Source organism: Hylobates moloch, unplaced genomic scaffold (assembly GCF_009828535.3).
Source record: "Hylobates moloch isolate HMO894 unplaced genomic scaffold, HMol_V3 SCAFFOLD_12, whole genome shotgun sequence".
In the NCBI taxonomy this organism is placed as follows: Eukaryota; Metazoa; Chordata; class Mammalia; order Primates; family Hylobatidae; genus Hylobates; species Hylobates moloch.
This window is the reverse complement of record NW_026652287.1, coordinates 58,620,076-58,640,735: the sequence shown is the minus strand read 5'-3', so window position 1 is coordinate 58,640,735 and position 20,660 is coordinate 58,620,076. Positions and strand designations below refer to the sequence as shown.

Below are 20,660 nucleotides of genomic sequence, written 5' to 3'. Positions count from 1 at the left end.
TTCAAACATTTGTTTCTACCCACATTTTTTTCAAGTGAAAGTTTTCCAAGGCAGCTGACTGTGTAAAACAGATGTGCATGGAGTGACCCCGCAGGCAGGGCTCTGTGTGTCCTGGAGCCCCCAGCTCCCACTCCCTGGAGGTTTCTGCTTCATGAATATCCACTGGGAGGGGATTACATTAGACCAGTGGTTCTCAAAGCAGAGTCCCTGGGGCAGCAGAAACAGCATTGCCTGGAAATTTGTTAGAAATTCAAATTCTTGGATGATACCAAAGACCTTCTGAATCTGAAAATGTGGGTTGGGGCCCAACGTTGTTTTTTCAAAGCCCTCCACGCAATTCTGACACCTGCCCAAGTTGGAGATCCACGACACTACCCCAGCCGTTCATACCTTGGCTACAAGCAAGCAGACAACCTCCCGACCCCCGCCTCCAATCACACTGTTTCCTGCAGGGCAAGTCCTGACCCTATACATTGGCAGGTCTTAAAAGCTCCCTGTGTTGTTATAATCGATAGCCAAGTTTGAGAATTACCCCTCCAGTCTCTTGCTACTCAAAGTGTAGTCCGAGGACCAGCAGCATCAGCATCTTTTGGGAGCCTGTGAAGCATGCAGAATCTCACTCCCCTAGACCTGCTGAATCAGAGTCTGCATGCTACCAAGACCCCCAGGGCTCTGTGTGTACATTCCTGACACTCTGGTCCAGGTCATTCTGTTTAAGACCTACAAAGAAGCTTAGACACCCACCCTTCAGGTAGCAGCCTGCAGCTGCAATGGCCTGAGGCTCTCCAATGTCACCCAGGCTGAGGACTGCAGATAGACATCAGAACCAGCCTTCTCACTCCAAGAGCAGCGCTCCTTCCCACACCTATGCAGCCTCCATCTAAGCATGCCTGCTTTACCTCCCTCACAAGCTTCTCTCAGCCTTCAGTCCCTGTAGGAGAAGAAGGAGGAGTGTGCCCCACCTAAGGAAGCAGGAGTTGAGTTTGGAGGGTCAGGGCAGGGGTATCTTGCAAGAATTTTGCAAACTTCCAAAACCTTCTCTAGGGAGTCTGCCACTCATGGGGGCATTGGCCACCCACTGTCTTGTTACTGGAGACCTGATCATATTTAGGATGTCACATTTCTAAAAACATTGAAGTCATGTTTAAATACACACACACACACACACACACACACACACACACACACATATTGGGGTCTAGAAGGGAGAAACAGAAATTTGGTGAACGATTCCCACATATGCCATACTTACATTTTTTAACTGTCAATATTGTCTCAAGTTATATTCTGTTGAGGAATAAAAATTATTATGTTGAGTTCAGCTCACTCAAGAGCATTATTTTGTACTATTAACTGTTTTCAGATATGAAATAATACACACACATCCACATTAGAAAAACTTTATTATTTTCTTGCGGTATTGCAGGAAGAAAATAAAAATGACTTGGGGGTAGGGAAAATTCAACACATGCACCCCTTCACGGCCACCTCAGCAAATACACATGCCTCTACCTCCCCAGCTAAAACGCCCTCTCCTCTGGGCAGCAAGCTCCTCTGTGTTGGGGGCCACACCCCACCCTCTAGAGCTGAGCACAGGGACCCTCAATAAATGCTTAGCTGTTCATTGGCAAGAGATAGTGAAAGACAGGGGCTGTCAGAGTAGAAGAGTCAGGGAACTCAAGGTCAAATGAATTTGTGGCCACGTTACCACCACCTGCTGGGCAACCAGGCAGGCAGAGACCAACACCAGGTCAAGACCTAAACTTCATCTTTAAACAGGAAAAAAAAAATCTAATAACTATCCCTATTTCCAAAACGTATGGGCATAGGTTATCACATACTTCTCCTGCCTCTTCTCAGGCACAAAGCAACTGCCACCCTCACCCCTTCTTCCAGTATTTATCAAGCACCTACTAAGTACAAGCCCCTTGACTCAGGCAGCACTGCACATTTTCAAGGATGAAATGCAAACTCCAAAGTCATTTCTGTCTTTCTTGCAATGTGCTAACATGCCGATCACATTATCATCCTGCAACTCCGATTATCATACTTTCCTTTGTGCAAAATGAATCGAGCCAGAAAACTCTAAGGGTAAGAGTCCAGCTCTGCCAGGCCTAAACCACAGCCAAAAGTTCATGAAAAACACTGTTGTGCCTCACACTGCAGCCGCGTGAAGCCTATTGTTGAAATACAGTAGTTACTGGGGTCTGGCAGGCGGGGGGAATGTCGTGCATTCCCAAACATAAAAGGAGAACCACAATCTCTTTGCCTGAGATAGACGCAAGACCAGCCATTTCCTGCAGCCCCCAACATCCCCTAAGTACTTGGGACTGATGGGTGATTTCCATAATGCACACAAATATGTAAAATCAATTAAGACTTTTCTCCCATGGAAGAAAGAACAAATAACTATCCACGCTTTGTCCTCTGTATCAAGAAATATCAGAAGGTTCCTGGTACCAAGTCCACACATCCTGGTGGACAGAGAGGGTGGCGAGAAGGGGAGGAGGCAGAGAGAGAGAACTAACCACTCCCTCATCAGTAACAACGCACCCACTGACCATCAGAGCCTGAGAGGCAAAAGGAGTGCCCAAGACAGCCTCTGAGAGATGGGAGAGCAGATCTCTACATTTGGGGAAAAATGTATTGGGGTGGGCCAAAGGTATCTACACTACAATTCACCCCAGACAACATGCGATCCAAAGAATGAAGGAGAAGGAATCAATCAACAGCTTCCCTTGCAGACCCTGGCTTACTTTCCTCTTGGTTATGGAAATAATTCACTTTTTTAATGCAAGAAGAAGTTATTGATTGGTTTGGCTTTTCTTCTAATCCTGAGGAAATCCTGTGCATGTCGACATGCCTGCATCCTAAAACTATCTCCTTCTTAGAGTTGAAAGCTCATCTTGCCATGCAACATGAGGCATGGGTCTTAGAATTTAAACATAAGAAATAAAGGAAAGCTTACCTCACCTAACATCTCCTTCCATCTTCATTCTCTCCCTCAGTTGGCTTCCTCTCCCAATGACAACATCACATCTTTGTATAATTACAATTTTTTTTTCTCAACTAGGACCTGACCTCAGGCTTACTAAAAACACCCATAAAAGTCCCCTAGAGGCCTAGCAGTGGCTCATGCCTATAACCCTAGCACTTTGGGAGGCCAAGGTGAGAGGATCGCTTGAGGTCAGTGGTTCAAGATCAGCCTGGGAAACATGGCAAAACCCTGTCTCTATGAAAAAATACAAAAAAAGTAGCCAGGTGTGGTGGTGCATGCCTGTAGTCCCAGCTACTTGGGAGGCTGAGACAAGAGGATGGCTTGGGCCCAGGAAGTCAAGTCAAGGCTGCAGTGATCACGCCACTGCACTTAAGCCTGGGCAACAGTGAGACCCTGTCTCAAAAAAAAAAAAAAAAAAAAAAAAAAAAAAAAAAAAAAAAAAAAAAAAAAAAAAAAAGAAAAAAAACAGTTTCCTAGAAAGAGCAATCTTCAAATGATTTTGTTCATTTAATATGGTAGTGAGGAGTGCAAGATTTGGAGTCACACAGACAGACACGTGTCCTGTTTAGGTAAGATGTGACTTGTACGAGTTACTTATCTTTGCTGAGCCTCAGTTTCTGTGTCTGCAAAATGGATTAGAGAGGAGATTAAACAGATAAAGCATACAGCACTTACCATAGGGCAGGATTGGCAAGGGTTTCCCATAAAGTGCCAGGTGGTAACTATCTTAGGTTTTGCAGGCCACACAGTCTCTGTCTCAACTACCCAACTCTGCCTTTGTAGCGTAAATGCAGCCACGGACAACATATAAACAAATAGGAGTGCCTGCATGCCAATAAAACTTTATTTATGGGCCCTGAGATTTAAATTTCATACAATGTCCTGGTATCACGAAACATTATTTTTCTTTTGATTTTTTTCAATCATAAAAAAATGGAAAAGCCATTCTTAGCTCATAGGCCATATGAGAACAGGCAGAACCATACTAAGAGCCACCGCACACCCATGAAGATGGCTGCTAGCATAAAAACGGAAAAAACAAGTGCTGGCAAGGGTGTGGAGGAAGTGGAGGCCTGGCACGCTGCTGGCAGAAACGCCAAATGGTGCAGCCACTATGGAAAACAGTATGGTGGTTCTGCAAAAAATTAAACATGGAATTACCATAGATCCCGCAATTCCACCCAAAAGAATTAAGAGCGGGGTCTTGAAAAAACATATAGGCCCAAACAAATTTACAAGAAAAAAAAACAAACAAACCCATCAAAAAGTGGGTGAACGATATGAACAGACACTTCTCAAAAGAAGACATTTATATGGACAACAAACATATTTTTAAAAGCTCAATATCACTGGTCATTAGAGACACGCAAATCGAAACCACAAAGAGATACCATCTCATACCAGTTAGAATGGTGATCATTAAAAAGTCAGGAAACAACAGATGCTGGCGAGCCTGTGGAGAAATAGGAATGCTTTTACATGGTTGGTAGGAGTTTAAATTAGTTCAACCATTGTGGAAGACAGTGTGGTGATTCCTCAAGGATCTAGAACCAGAAATACCATTTAACCCAGCAATCCCATTACTGGATATATACCCAAAGGATTATAAATCATTCTACTATAAAGACACATGCACACGTATATTTGTTGCAGCACTATTTACAAAGTAAAGACTTGGAACCAACCCAAATGCCCATCAATGATAGACTGGATAAAGAAAATGTGGTGCATATACACCATGGAATACTATGCAGCCATAAAAAAGGATGAGCTCATGTCCTTTGCAGGGATATGGATGAAGCTGGAAACCATCATTCTCAGCAAACAACACAGGACCAGAAAACCAAACACCACATGTTCTCACTCATAAGTGGGAGTTGAACAATGAGAACACATGGACACAGAGAGTGGGACATCATACATCAGGGCCTGTTGGTGGGTGGGGGGCAAAGGGAGGGGGACCATGAGGACAAATACCTAATACATGCAGGGCTTAAAACCTAGATGATGTGTTGATAGGTGCAGCAAACTACTATGGCACATGTATACCTATGTAACAAACCTGCACATTCTGCACATGTATCCCAGAACTTAAAGTAAAATTTTTTTAAAAAAGAAACATATAAACCCACATTTACAGCCGTATTATTCATAAGAGCGATGAGGTGGAGGCAGCCCAAGTGTCTATTGATGGGTGACTGGATAAACAACATAGGGGGCCGGGTGCAGTGACTCATGCCTGTAATCCCAGCACTTTGGGAAGCTGAGGCAGGCAGATGATTCGAGCCCAGTTCAAGAGCAGCCTGGGCAACATAGAAAGATCCTATATCTACAAAAAAATTTTAAAATTAGTGGTGGTGAGCATGTGTAGTCCCAGTTACTCAGAAGGCTGAGGCAGGAAAATCGCTTTAGCCCAGGAGTTCAAGGCTGCAGTGAGCTATGATCATGCCACTGCACTCCAGCCTGGAGAACAAAAGTAAGATCCTGTCTCAAAATAAAGAAAAGCAAACAAAAAATAAAATAAAATGTGGTAGATACATATGTATAGCGGAATCTTTTTCAGCTTTAAAAGGGAAGGAAATTCTGTCACAGGTCACAATATGGATGAACCTTGAGGACATTCTACTAAACAAAATAAGCCAGTCATAAAATGACAAATACTATATGGTTCCATTATATAAAGTACCTAGAGTAGTCAAATTCACAGAGGCAGACAGGCGCATAGTGGATGCCAGGACCTGGAATGGGTAAGGAGAATGGGGAGTTATTTAATGGGTATATAGTTTCAGTTTCAAAACGTTCTAGAGATGGGAGGTGGTAACAGTTGCACAGTGATGTAACTATTTAATGCCACTGAACTCTAAACTTTAAAATGGTCAAGATAGTAAGTTTTATATTATGTGTATTTTATTGCAATTGTTTTAAATTCTTAAATGTAAAAAAAAACAACAACAACACACACAGGCAGTGTGCTGGATGTGACTCACAGGCTGTAGCCTTGGCATAGAGGCACAAGAGCAACGTAACAAACACTCCTAAAAATGAGCGGGATGGGCATTGGGGGTCCTATGAGAAAAGAGGACTCAGAGGCGACTGAAGAAAATTCTAATTCACTCACAAAAGTATTTACCAGGCACCCACTCTGGAGCCAATAATCATCCAGGCATAGACACAGAAATAGAGAAGTACCCCTGGGCCTCATGAGCCAACCCTCGCATCCCATGTGTGGCCATCCAGGGGAAGTCAGCCTGTGCACATGTGCAGGAAAGCACAGGGGCCCCCGGGGTGGTCCGGCCACTCGGGCACTCGCACGGCTAATACGTGGAGGTATGCCCTCCTTGGAGTGGTCAGTGATCTTGTCAGGGACAGAAAAGTTCAATGACTACAAGGGTGCGTTTAATTATATGTTGTCGCTGACTAGCAGTGGTTACGATGGTACAATTACACATGTAATTTATCAGCAAGATACTTGCATACATAATAAACCAAAAGCAAAACATTAAATTTCAGTGGAAGCTAAAAATATAAAACCGGGCCATGGTGCAAAACAGTCTCACTTGTGAGGGGGTGGAGGAGAAAAACCACAGGCCTCCCTTCCCTTTTAAGGGCTAGCTGTCCCCACCCACCCGCCATGACCACGTGGCATCCATCTCAGGAATGCGTTCTCCAAACACCAAGCAAATCCCAAGCCCCCAGTGATGTGTCAACAATGCTCCTTCACAAAGGAATGGGATGGAGAAGTTGGCTTAGGAAACTCACCACCCTTTCTGATGTTCTCTGAACTTGCTAACCAAGGTCCCAAGGGATGCAGGAAAGACCACATGCCTGGCAACATCTTGGGGTTCCTAGCACTGGTAAGAGACTGAGAGGAAAAGCCTAATTATCTGAAAATGGCCTATATTTTCATTAATCTTGAATAAAGATGGAGAAAGGGGGAAAGATGATGGAAGAGAGGAAATGAAAATAATAACAGTGCCATGCTTGTATTAAATGCCTACTTTGAACCAGGCAGTATTTTAAGTGCATCACATAGTGTAATCTACCAGACTGTCATGTTGTTCCCAATTTACAGATGAGAAAACTGAGGTGCAAGTCCCTTGACACTAGGTCAGTCAGCTACTGAATGGTGGAGCCAGGGTTCCAACCCAGGAAATCTGCTTCCAAAGCCTATACCTTTACTACACATTGTCAGACATAGAGGTCATTTATCTGTCTTCTTTAGTACATTCTCACTGGTACTGCTATGATGTCCATGGTACTATAATTTAAAAGTCAAGGTGAGGCAACTTGGACCACTCTCATCACTGAGAATAAGTTTTCCAATAGATGGGTACATTGCATACACCATGCCAGAACTTGGGAACCCCACTCCCCAGAGCCTCAGCCTATCCCCTCAAGACAGCTGACCTAATAGGCCTGAGCAATGGCAAGTCCCACAGAGACCAAGGCATGGCAGGTCTGAAGAGGACACACGAGAATCTCAAGAACATGAAAGAAGAACATGGAATACAGCGCAAATTGCAGAGGTTTGCCCAGGAGATGGACATCCAGTCACGTGGGCAGGAAGTCCTTTTAGCCTCATAAATCCCTCATCCACATCCTACTTTGAAAGAGATCATCTTCGCCTACGTGACCTCCACGCCTTCAGTCCCAGTCATCTGTGTATGTGCCCTTGTGGATTTTTAAAGACATTTTTATAACAGGGTGGTTTTCAGTTCACAGAGGTTGCCTAGCACAGTTCTAGACATATTTTTTTCCATTTTAAAACACTAGACTAAAAGAACTAGACTAAAAGAAAATGCCTTGTTATAACTGATCAGTAGATTTTGAAAATAAAGGTTTCAAAAAATGTTTGGGAGGCCAATGAGTGAATAGATGGTAAAAGTGAGATTTCATTTGGATCAATGAGCCCAATATTCTAAGGTATATGTTAGGGCATGAGATAGAGACCCATCCATCCACCCATTCATCCATTCGTCCATCCATCCATCCACCATCCATCCATCCTCCCATCCACACATCCACCCATCCACCTATCCATCAATCCATCCATCCATCCATCCACCCACCCATCCAGCCACCCACCCACCTATCTATCCACCCATCCATCCATCCATCCATCCATCCATCCATCCATCCACTCATCCACCCATCCATCCATCTATCCATCCATCCATCCATCCATCCACTCATCCACCCATCCATCCATCCATCCAAATCCACCCATTTATCCACCCATCCATCCATCTGTCTATTCATCCATTCGTCCATCCATCCATCCATCCATCCATCCATCCATCCATCCATATACCCATTCATCTATCTACCCATCCACCCACTCATCCAACCGCCCATCTATCCATCCACCCACCCATCTATTCATCCATCCACCCATCTATCCATCTATCCATCCTCCATCAATCCACCCATTTATCCACCCATCCATCCATCTGTCTATTCATCTATCCATCCATCCATTCATCTATCCATTTATTTATGCATCCATCCATTCACCCAACCATCCACCCATCCATCTACCCACCTACCCACCTACTCACCCACCCATCCACTCATCTATTCATCCATCCACTCATCCATCCAGCCATCCACTCATCAATCCATCCATCATCACCCTACCCACCCACCCCTCCACCCATCTATCCATCCATCCACCCATCTATGTATCCATCCTCCCATCCATCCATCTAGTCACCAAAGCTTTATTGAGAAGCTATTGTGCATCAGGCACCATTTCAGGAACTGAGGAAATCACAAGGAACAAAACACATAAGCCCCTACCCTCACCACTCTTACGTCGCAGTAGGAGAGACAGACCAGAAACCAGTAAAGGGGAAGGTCACTAAAATGCTTCCTGCACCAAACAACGCAATGGATTCCAAATCTTCCTAACACAAAGGTAAATCAGAGCCATTTCCTCATTTGCTGTTATCATCAAGGATCAGTTGTAAAAACAAGCAAGAGTATCTCGTATGGAAATGTTAACAGTAAAAAACTGTATTCCGATGTGGCAGAATTATCTAAGGGCAAATACTGCAGGCAATATTTTTATGACAGAAGCTTTATTTCTCATTGTCTATATCCTTGATTTAAATATATACATGTATGTGGGTGCACACGTATCAAGACTCAAGTATTTCAATATAAATTTTGTATTCGAAATACTTTTCCTGATTTCAGTTGATTGCATATTTCGAGCCAACGTTGCAGCAGTAGTTTTTGTTCCAAATCAAAAACAAGGATTTCTCTCGCTCTGTGTCTCTCCTTCTCTCTCGCTGTCTTTCTGTCTCTCTCAGTCTCTCTATCTCTCTCTGTCTCTGTCTCTCTCTCTCTTTCTCTCTCTGTCTCTCTCTCCTATGCTCAACAATCTCTCCTTGCTCCCCCACCCTCTAGCCCTAAGGAGCCCAAATACTCAAGCTGCCTTCCAAGCCGAGTGGTAACAAGGGCAAAACCTGTTTCTTCCCATTTATTTTTCTGTTGAAGGTCTCTGGGGCTGTGAGGACTCTGGTGCTGGCTGAAGCCACAACACACAAAGGCGCTGAGATAGAAGGACAAACGTTCCCACTTTGATTTGAGTGTGTAATTGTTTGAATACATCTCGCCCACACTACCATAATGTCATCCTTGGTTGACACAGATTTTAAAGCCCTTTGAAAAGGTGGAATGTTATCAATCATGAGCGTGATTATAATGGGATTTAAGTGGAAGACGCTAAGATTCAGGCCCTTGCTCGGGCCAGGCTCATGAGAGTAGGAGGAGGGAGGGAGGAGGAAGAGGGCTGTATTTCAGCCAAGGAAAGGATGCCCTGCGTCGTCTTCACCCACACATCTCTCCCAAAGCCAAAGACTTCCGAAGAAGCACCATGGAACTCTGGAACTCCGACAGGAATTCCCCCACATGCCAAAAATATCTGCTCATTTTCCTATAGATTAGACCAACAAGAGCTGATTGGGCCCCCCAGGCGACATATGGCAATTTCTGGAGCTATTTTGATTGTCACAATGGAGGAAGTGTTGGTGGAGACATGCTACCAGCAACTAGTGGGCAGAGACCAGGGATGTTGCAAACATTCTACCGTGCATGCGAGGGCCCTGCAACCAATCACTATCCAGCCCAAAATCTCAATAATGCCAAATGTGAAAGACCCTATGTCAGACTCAGAGAGGCTGGGCCACAGCTAGAGGAGCGGATGGGTCAGAGAGGGGCATTTCTGGGGAAGCGGTTTAAAGCTACTTCCACTGGCCCAGCTATACCTCCGATTCACCAGCAGACAGAGGCAGGTGACAGAGGGGAGGAAAAAACCAAATTGCTTCCTCCTTTGCCTTTCAGTCTAAAACACACCTTCCTTATTACACATCAGAAGGGACTGGAAACCCGACAATTTTTTTTCTTCTTTTTCAAGGCAAAACAATCCAGGCCCAACAAAAACAAAATAATCTCTCTGACAGATCACTGGGATGGTTGGACCTTTCTCCTGACAAATCACAACAGGGCCTACAGATGTGGAGTTCACCCATCAAGCCCAGTCACATGCCCAGGATTACTAAGGCAAAGAATTGTGAATTTCATTAAATATGTTAAAGGGGAAAAAATCAGCTTTGAAAAATAGTAATCCTGTCTTTCAACAAAAATATTATAGGAAGCTATGAATTTGGTAGATCAGAATAGGGTGTTGGTACATGTTTTACTAAGGTAATATAATGGTACACTATTATTAGATCACATTAATCATTACTGTGCCAACGGCACTGACAGCCCCACTGAAAAGGATTGAAAGGCCTGGTAATGGATATAAATTACCCATTGTGTGATAAAAGGATTTTTACTAAGAAGGTAAGAATAAAACAGCAAATTTCTAATATAACTGTTGTGTAAAAACCAAAATAAAAGTAATCCACGGTCAGGAATATCCACAAAATCAGAAGTAAGCACTTTTCCAGCAAGATAAAGTCACAATAAAAAAATATATATTCAGTACAATATAAAATTAATTTCTGAGTGCATAATTCTGCTATCAATTTCCCTGGTTTATGTAGTGACCTCTGAGACGTGTGGTCAGGAGAAGGTGGGCTGGGCTAATTATATCCGAGGGTGAGTTTACAGAGATATCAGGGGCAGCCTCTGATGAGGCCACTGAAGATATCAAATACACATGTCACCCTTTCTTTTGTATTTTAAGTTTGTATCAGCTCCCATGCCGGAAATACACCGCATCCGGGAGTTTGTGATCTGGAGTCTGATTGAGGTGACAAACATGGAGCAGCTTTGGGACAGGATTTGTCCAAGACTGGGCCAAGCCACCGAGTCACCTGGTGAGTGATGGGGAGCCTGACCACAGGTGGCACTTGGACAAGGTCACTCGGCCTTTAGCAAAAGCCCTACCAGCTCTCAGCCCTGGTTCCAGGCTGCTGGCTGGCAGACAGGGACTCAGGGTGTCACGCAAGAGAGAAAGAAGTCACCCTTGTTGGGCTTTGCATCATGGGGGAACCTGTTCAGAGACTCAAGAACATGTCTCCACATTGTAGTTCACCCCACCCACAAGATATGGAACCCATGCTACCTCCCAGACACCTGTGACTCTGGAAGTTTCTCCATAGCTCTGCATAGGGATCAGCAGCCCAGAGAAGGCAGCCTGGACTTCCCCACAAACTCACAGACAGACACCAGTTCAACAAACTACAAATCGATGGTCCTTACCAGGCAAGTCTTAAAGCAATGGATCTCCCTCCTGGTTGAAGGATATTCTTAAAGCCGTGGTGGTCAGGAACTGCAAAAATAAGACCTGTTAGAAACTGTAAATGTCCCACATGTCGACTTCAGTAAGTCACATAAACAGCATTCATCCAAAGTAACAATTTGCTGGGTTAGTTGAGAGCCTAAAAACCTTGAATAGCCCCATTGCCCCCAATTTTTTGAGCAATTTAAAAAATGGGAACTATGTGACCTTTGCTGCAATGAACCAAATTTCCTCAGCTTGTTTTCAGTGAGAAACCACCACCTGCACAAAAAGAACTTCTAACCATCTCTTCTCTTCTCTATATGGGACAGAAGAAATAGGAGCTAATATTATAAGAGCTCGCTCTCTCTCTCCCTCTCTCTCTCTTTCTCTCTCGCTGTCTCTCTTCTTTAGAATTCTCAAAGTGAAGAAGTACCCAAGGGTTCTTGCTTTTTCCCTGATTTATGGAGCCCTCTACAGTAGACCAAAATTTCACCCAAATTTCAACTGGCCAAGCCTGTTTTGTAGCCAATGGATACAGAATGGGAATCTGCAACTGACTGAGGCTTAGAGATGTTGTGTTTGGCATCAAAGTCCTCTCTCCCAAACCCAGACCAGGAAAGCAGCAGCCAGTGAGATTTTCTACTTCTTCATTCTGCGTTATCACTGATACAAGTCCCACATGGGTGATCTCACCTCCTACAGCATGCGCAGAGGTGATAAAGGCCAAGAAGGAAAGCTGGGATGTTCATCTATGATGGCTGCAGAGCTGCTGGCTAGGGGGCAATCAAGGAAGGCCAGCCCCCAGCCTGTGATCTCCAGCCCACACCTCACCCAGTGCAATTCGGATTCTCATTTGTTTTGCCATGTCACGGAAGGGATGTTATGGGGCAAACATAAGTTCCCTTAATAAATTATATTTTACTGAAAGTGAAGTTGTAAATTCTGATCACAGAGGTCGAATTTCGCTATGGATTCAGAAAATCTGATTCTGCACATGGAAAACCAGAAGATACATTTGGAGGACTGGTGGCAGCCCCAGCCTAAGAAGTTTGTACTGATTGAACCACTGGCTTACAACACTTCATTCAACTCCAAGGCTGATTTCTGGCAACCAAAAAGGTGTTTGCTAACTGCATGCTCGAAAAGTACTTTCTCAGGGTGCCACAGGGAAGCTGCAGTCTGTAAACACATTTCTACCTGCCTATCCTGAGACATAAAGCTGACATCTCAACCATCTCCAACATGGAAAGAAATTACATCTCAGTGTCTGTCTGTCTGTCTCTCTGTCTTCCCTGAACCAGATGATCTTTTGCATTTTTTTTTTGTTTTTTTTTCCCGTGTCACTCAAAATCTAAGGAGTGAGGAACAAATGCTCAATGCTACACTTTCCAAGGTTCTGTCCTACCGCTGAGCTAAACAGGTCCCCAGCACCCAGCTGGCTCTGAAAACACTTATTTGCTTTGCTCTAAGACCTCCTTATGTTTAGGGAGGGGGTTGTAGGAGATGGGAGACACACTCAGATTTTATATCTAGGCTCATGACTTGCAAAATTCTAGGACTATTCTCCAGGGGCCATTCACTTAGAAGCCCTGTAAATTCCAATGACAGGAGAACACAGAGAGGCTTCATCAGGGGAAGTCCCACACCGGTTTGTCCAGCTTCACGCCATTGATCAGAACACCGTCTCCTGCAGTTGGCACTGTGGCACTGATGGGCACAAACCCCTCAGGTTCTATACTCTAAATCATGAAAGGGTCCAGCACAAGCCTCGTGGCTACATTGGAGGCTGCGCTCTCCCAACGGATTAGTGGGCTTATGCAAGGGTGTCTGACCTGAGTGGGCAAGGTTAGCCCAACACGCCAGCAGTGCAGCCGACGAGTACAGCCTCATTGGGCCCTTAGGAAAAGAAATCGAGTTAGTTCCATCTGTGCCTTTCTGATCCAGTCTAAACAGGAGGAGGCTCCTGGTGTCTGATGTCGTTACAGTCACTGCGGGTCGGGGAAAGGTGACTGCATCTGACCACAGATGCTGTCGTGATGCAGGGTGGGGAGGAAGGGAAGCACCAGCAGAGTCATTCTGTCTTCCTCAATGAAAGAAACAGCTCTTTTGGTGCAAGTAAGTGACTTGTATTTAGAGATAACACAGTCAGTGGCATAACCAGAAGCAGCCTGGACATGTGGCCTCCCCTCGCCCTGTCCCCCACAGGGACCCCAAGCTGAGGGGCCACCCAGGAGACTCTGTCCACGAGCCCAGTTTGGTGCAACTCAGAGTAGGGGTGGGAAGGGGAAGATTGCAAAGGCAACGAAAAGCATGGTATGAACTAAGTGGGCGTTGGGTAGACCCCACCTCATCATAATAAGGGAACCTCCACAGGTGCATTTCAGTGCTTGAAATTCCACCCACTGTACACTGATGGCTCCTGCTTCCCTCTTAAAGCACAGATAAGGCTCCCACGCAGCCCTCCCCAGCAACATGGATGAGCTTAGGAGGCCTGTTCACTCAGTGGCTTGGAGACTCCCTTCCCAGCACCTGTGGTGCACTGGGGCCTCTGGGGTAGGTCAGGGGCCAAGCAGGTCTGCCCATCAGATGCAGAAACCACCCATCGTGTGAAGGTCCCGGTTGCCAGGACAAGGAGCGCATCAAAGGCAGGGCACTGGGAGTGGGGCAAAGTTGAGTCAAGCCCTTAAGCAAGTGCAGGCAGGGCCCTGGTGGAGACACGGCTAGAGGCCAGGAAGGGGCACAGAAGTGCAACAGAGTGGCCGCAACTTCCAGAAAGGGGAGTCAGAAGGTTTGCAGGGGCTGAAGAAGGGAAGCCTGAATGGCCATTTCCTGGGTGGACCCTGGCTGGAGTACAGCAGGGATGCAGGGTGCTGGGGAGTGAGGAGGGAGAAAGGGAGACTTCCTAGAGCCAGAGGTACTTCCAAGGTCTCTCTGAAGAAGGGGAGACAAGAGGACGGGTGGAAAGTTCTCAGAGAGGGACTTCAAAGGGGAAGTGGGAGCACAGGAAGATATGGGGGACACCAACCAAGCGAGGAAGTGGAAGGTTCCTCGGCAGCTCTGACCCACCCTGACACACGGTGGGCCTACCCCGAGCCCACACACCCCCACCCCTGTGAATTCCAAAGGCAAGGCAGGACCCACACAGCAGCCCAGCCGTGTTCACTGAATGAGCCCCGCTGAACACAGACATACAAGCTAGCCCTGCACGGGCCCCTCTGTCCACCAAAGCAGGAGGCCACACGGGCTCCCCACAGGGGATGGGGCACCCTCCTCCCTCCCATATCCTCCCAGAGCTGCCTACACAGGAGCTCTGAAGGAGCCAGAGAAACCCTCCCTGAGCAAAAGCCCAGCCTGCCTGACTCAGACTCATGGGCTCTGAGGGAGAGGGTGATTGGCCAGTCAAGAGGTGAGCAGAGATGGGGTACCCCCAGCATCACCATGGCTCTGAGATGGGCCCTGAGTTTAGCACAGAGCGGTCCTCCAGGCCAGTGAGTTTTCTGCCTGTGGGCAGTGCACACCTGTCTCCACCCCGGAGACAATTTGGAGGATATGAGATCAGCAATGAACATCACCATCACTGAGGCCACAGCAAACCCCGGGCACATGCAGAGGACAGTCCAGCACGTGGGGAAAGGGTGGTGTCAGACTCTCCTTCCAGCCCCTGACCTCTGTCGGAGGACCTGGGTGGATGGGAAGGAGTAGGGGAGGGAAGTTAAGACAGAAGGATGGAAGGAGGACAGACGGGAGGATAGGAATGGAAGGATGGAGGAAAGATAGAGTAGAGGGGGAGGAGAGAAGGACAGAAGGATGAAGATGGATGCAAAAATGGAAGGGGAGGGAAAACAAAAGTAAGGAGGGCAGGAGGAAAGAGTGGGTCTGAAGGTGGAAGAGAGGATGAAAGAAAAGGGGTGGATGGAAGGGCGAAAGTGCAGATGGAAGGATGGAGGCGAGGCGGATGGAAGGATGAAAGTGCAGATGGACAGATGGAGGCGAGGCAGGTGGATGGGAGGAAAGGTGCGAGGGCTGCTTCAATTTCCCCTCCTGGCCCATGTTCCATTCTCTCCTGCAGGAGGTGGAGTGTATTCCTGGGGAGACACAGGATGGCCCTTCCCCGGATGGGTCACTGAGAGGTCTGGCAGCAGGAGCAGGGGCTGTCTGCGGAGGCATCTGAGTGAGTGGCAATTGGGAGCCAGGGAAACTACTTTCCTCCAGAAAAGATTTGGGCAAGGAGGATTTGGAAAGAAAGCCAGTCCGGCTCCTTCGGCCCTCTGCCCAGGGAAGGACATGGTTTAGAGCTCCAGAGGGGAAACAGCTGGGTGCCCAACTAAGTCTCCCTGCAGATGACACTTCAGTGCATTGGCTCCTAAGCAATGCCTCGGAACCTCCTCTACCAAGAGCAGGCTCTCCGCGTCCCAAGGTACACAGGGTGTCTTCTCCAGTGTGCACTCCCTGGGTGCTAGCAAATTCCCTCCCATGGTTCTGAGACCTCCTCCTAGCCCAGAGCTTGATATTCTCAAGTTCCACTAGCAACAAGGACCCTACCAAAAAACCGCAGCTCCTGCAGCCGGATCTGGAAGTTTTGCTCCAAGCACTGAGTGATTCTCTCTTTCTCAGAGAACCCTGGGGGATGAACATGGCCCCAGATGACACACCCATTGTTGCTACAGATTTCCAACAGGAAGGGGGTCCTGGTGTGGAAAGCTCCCGGGGAGGAGCCTCAGAGAATCAGCCACTCACTCAACCATTATCCACCCAGCACCCCTGCAGTCAGGCTCTATTCTATTTCTGGGGATCCAGTGATAAACATCGTGTCCACCTGTGTGGAGCTCATGTTTCCGAGACCAGATTCAAATGAAAGACAAAAGTAAAATATGCCAGCAAATGACAATCTCTAAGAAGATAATAAAGCTGGAGGAAATGACAGTGACAATCAGAGAAGACCTCTCTAAGGAAGCAACATCTGGCAAGGGACCGGAATAAAGTAAGAGAGTGAGCCCTGCAAGAATGCGGGGAATGGCGGTACAGGAAGAGTGAACAGCAAGTGCAAAGGCCCTGAGGTCAGATGGAGATGGTGCATTCAAGGAGCACCGAGACATTCCCTGCGGCCTGGGTATGGATAGCGAGTGGGAGAATGGAAGAAGATAAGCTTTTTAGGATCCACATACCTAGTTGGGAAAGGTTTTATCCTGAGCCACTGGTGGATTTTGGGCACAGGAAAAACATGATCTATTTGCACTGTATGCCTGCTATGGAAGGAGCAGACAAGAGGGGGTCAGAGAGGAGGCAGGGGGACCCATGGGGGAGGCTGCTGCAGGTGTGTAAGTAGGCGAGGATCTGGTGCGAGTTGGAGAGAGAGCAGTGCCAGGGAAAGGCAGGCATATTCGGGATGTGTTCCACGACGAAGCGGTGAGACCTGCCAAGTAGAACACCAAGAGTAAGGAGAGCCCTGAGTCAGCCACATTCACCCTGGCCCAGGACCCTGGGGGCACAGGGAACCAGCTCCCAAACCAGCCTCAGCCCAGGGCCCAGGTGTGTTCACCAAAAGGTTCTGATGCTCTGACATCTTGGGGCCTTGCTGGCCCCAGAAAGACTGCCCTGCCCAAAGCTAGCCCATTTCTAGCATTTCTAGAGTTGGCAAATGACTCCCTGGGAGCTCCTTTCATATATAAAACAGCCAGTCCAAACCACACCACCAACACCACCTTTACTGGGCTCTCACAGGGCCCCCCACTTGGGGCCACTATCCTCCTGCCCTAATCGCCCACAGCCAGAAACCAGACAACTAGAAGCAACCCCCATGGTCCATGCCTGTGGAAACCACTCAAACAAGCCAATTCAAACCCTCCCAGCCCTGCCTTGCCTTGCCTTTCCCTGGGAAGCTACAATAAAGGCTCTTGTCGTCTTCTCCCCTCTCGCCTTCTGCCTCCCAGGAACCCCGGTGCTTCTCCATGTGGCCCCCACGTGGCATGGCATGTCTTCCTCTTGGGAACTGTGAGTAACAAACTGTCCCTTCAATCTCAGTTTTCTCCTGCCCTGTTGGCCACACCATATCCGAATAATAATAAAACCTACATTTCAAAACATCGGGTCCCAAGTCACCAGCACAAAGCCTGCGTAGGAGAGGACAGGGCCCAGAGAGAGGTGAGTTGAGTTCTGCTGAAGACAGCACCGCCCACAAGGTTCTTGCTGTCGGGGTCACGCTGAAGCCACCACCCTCCTCCCAGAGGGCATGACATACCGACGGAGAAATGGTCACCCTCTGCTAACTTCCTCCAGAGCAGGTGCCTGAGCTGTTATTCAACAGCCGCAATGTGTCTCAAAGAGGAGGACAAGCACTAGAAACTTGGCAAGGTCTTTCTCAAAACCCATCAGCCCACTCCACAGGGTCCCACAACGGACATGCTGCCATCAGGCCTCCGCGCACAGGTGGTAGCACCTGTATGAATGTGTGCGTGGGTATGTGCATGTATGTGTGCACGTGTGAGCATTCACACGTTGCATGTTGGAGGTGGGCAGCAGTTGCCACCCTGACACAGAGCCCAGCATCATACGACACGGCTGAAATATTATAACACAGAGTGCGTAGGGCTGCCCAGACAGGCTTCCAAAGGAAGCCTCTTCTTTCATTTTAAAACAAAGGTAACTTTGATGGAGAAGCTATTTGATACCTGTTCGATCTAAATGCTTTCAGGATACACAGACATCAGACGCTCACAGAAACCTGAGACCCTACAATATCGGACCAGGCTCGGGGATGATAAAAGAGGAGTGGAGAGGCTTCCTCTCATCAGCTCGCCTGCCCCGTGCATGTATTTTTACATGCTTTAGCATGAAAAAAAGCCAAGATGCTCAGAGCCAATCAAATTACACCCCTGTCTCTTTAATAAACAAATCCATGTGCACATCAACAGTGTTGAAAATTCAATTTAAACTCTTTGTCTGTTGCCGCTTACTCTAAAGATGGTCTTTCTTAAACAACAGAACACCAAGGAGTCGTTAGTGCTCTCTCTTCATTACTTCAAAAAACCAATCATTAGACACCAGAGTATATACGTAATTAGAAAATCACTTCCTTTGCAATCCAAGCTAAGTAGTTTACATACTGTAATTACAGGGACAAAATCAATTTTTAATCATTTCCCTGATTGGGCTCATCAGCTCTGTGGGAACATTGTAACCTGCTTGTTGTGCAAAAGCAACATCTGGGCTAAAACAATTACCCTTTGTTTGCTACAATATTCCTTAAATCTTTTTGCTTGCATAAAAAAAAAAAAAAACGAAAACATGAAGACAAGATATTTGGATGTCTTTGTGTCCTTGATCAACATATATCCGAAAGTTCTCCTGGTGATGTGAGCTTAATGTTCGCCGGAATTTACGGTTTAACAGTACACATCCAAGGAATGTATTTTTTCAGTGAGATAAAAGTATCTGATTGTTTTAAAGATCCATTCAGCTGCCTAATTGTTCCATAGCTAACACATGGTATTCAAACAACCCACACATTACAAAAGCTCATCTGGGTAATCACGGGCAACTATTATGGCGATGGTTTACACTTTTCTAATACAAATGAACGGATTTTATCAAAATTTAAAAAAAACTAAAAAGCTGAGTATGTGTGAAAAATAGTTGGTATGAATTGGCAAGGCAGGGCTGAGCATTTTGTTCTCTTAATAGGAAATGACCTCATTTACACTGGAGTAATAATTAGTACTGCTTCACTGACAGTTAAGAAAAAAAACTTTCCCAGTATAATAAGGCAGCATCTCCTTTGTTAGGAGATCTACATTGATTATTAACCCTTGCCAAGAAATTCCAAGTTTAACTCTCCGTTCCACTGGGCTCATGCTTGCTGGCAAAAGATAAAAATAGCTGTTTTGGAAACCGTCACCTCTCACCAGATTTCCAAAGTTTTGCATCTAGCTTTTAAGTGACAATCTGAAACACTTGGTGTCCCCTTTGAAGAAACATAGAAAGCCCCCACCACCCCAACCCGCAGCCACCAAGAGCTCCAGTCGGCTCCCTGCACTCCCCCGGTGGCCCTGGTCCTCCCCATCCTTTTGAAGTTTATTGGCTTTGATTATTGCTTGCAAGTCCCCAAACCTACAATTAATTCATAGTCAAAACAGCCCTGAGAAGGAAGAAAGGAGAGAGGGAAAGTGAAGGGAGAGGGGAGATACTCTTGCCGGTGATTCAGTGCAGGTTGATAGTGCAAGAGATAGGAACACTTGGGCCAATAAAGAAATGTAGTCCAGGAAGCAGCCAGTATGTATTTACACACACACACACACACACACACACACCCCTTCTGAGGGCTTTGTTCATTGACTGACCATTCTTGAATTCAATAAGAATGAAAATTAGCATTTACCATGTGCCACCCAGAGTTCCAAGCATTGACACGCAATCTCACTTCATCCTTGCATCCATCCTATGAGGTGGGTATTATCATTTATTGATGAAAAACTGAGGCACCAGCCCCAAAGTTCTGTGTCTGAGGTTAAGAGCTCAGGAGACGGGGACCCAGGGTGTGAATCTCAGCAGACTGATTCCATGACCCATGCCGTGAGCCACTCAAACACACTGTGCCCCAACGCAAGGCAACAGCATCTCTTCCCTACAGCCTCGGGGAGCCTCATCTTCAGGGCAGTCAAGTCTGCCTGATGTCCACCGGTCAGACACAGCCAGTGGCCCCCATGGCCGTGTCCTCAGGAGCACGCACAGAGCTTGGCACCATTCTGCACCTGGATTCCTACTCCCCAGCCCAAGTTGGGTGGTTCTGACCCACGACAAGGTGAGGAAGGAGAAGTCACCCTGTAGGTCAGTGTTCTTAGGGTAAGAAGTGCAAACTAGATGCAGGCATTTTCTATAAGGCCAGGGAGCACCGGCTAACAAGCTGCCAAGCTGGTGGATTTCCAGAGC

General features: G+C 46.7%; 1 protein-coding gene across 11 annotated transcripts in view; it reads right to left on the bottom strand.

Moving 5' to 3' along the window:
- ZNF536 (zinc finger protein 536) overlaps window positions 1–20,660 on the bottom strand; it is a 493,271-nt gene that overhangs the window by 422,440 nt on the left and 50,171 nt on the right. For 8 of the 11 annotated variants that reach the window (XM_058424646.1, XM_058424648.1, XM_032170348.2 and 5 more), the window contains exon 2: window positions 11,714–11,783. The exons of 2 other annotated variants lie outside the window; for them this stretch is intronic. The gene's annotated coding sequence lies outside the window, so the exon portion shown is untranslated. Of the gene's footprint in view, window positions 1–4,399; window positions 4,452–11,713; window positions 11,784–20,660 lie in introns of all 11 variants that reach the window. One more of the 11 variants, XM_058424647.1, reaches the window with a different exon arrangement.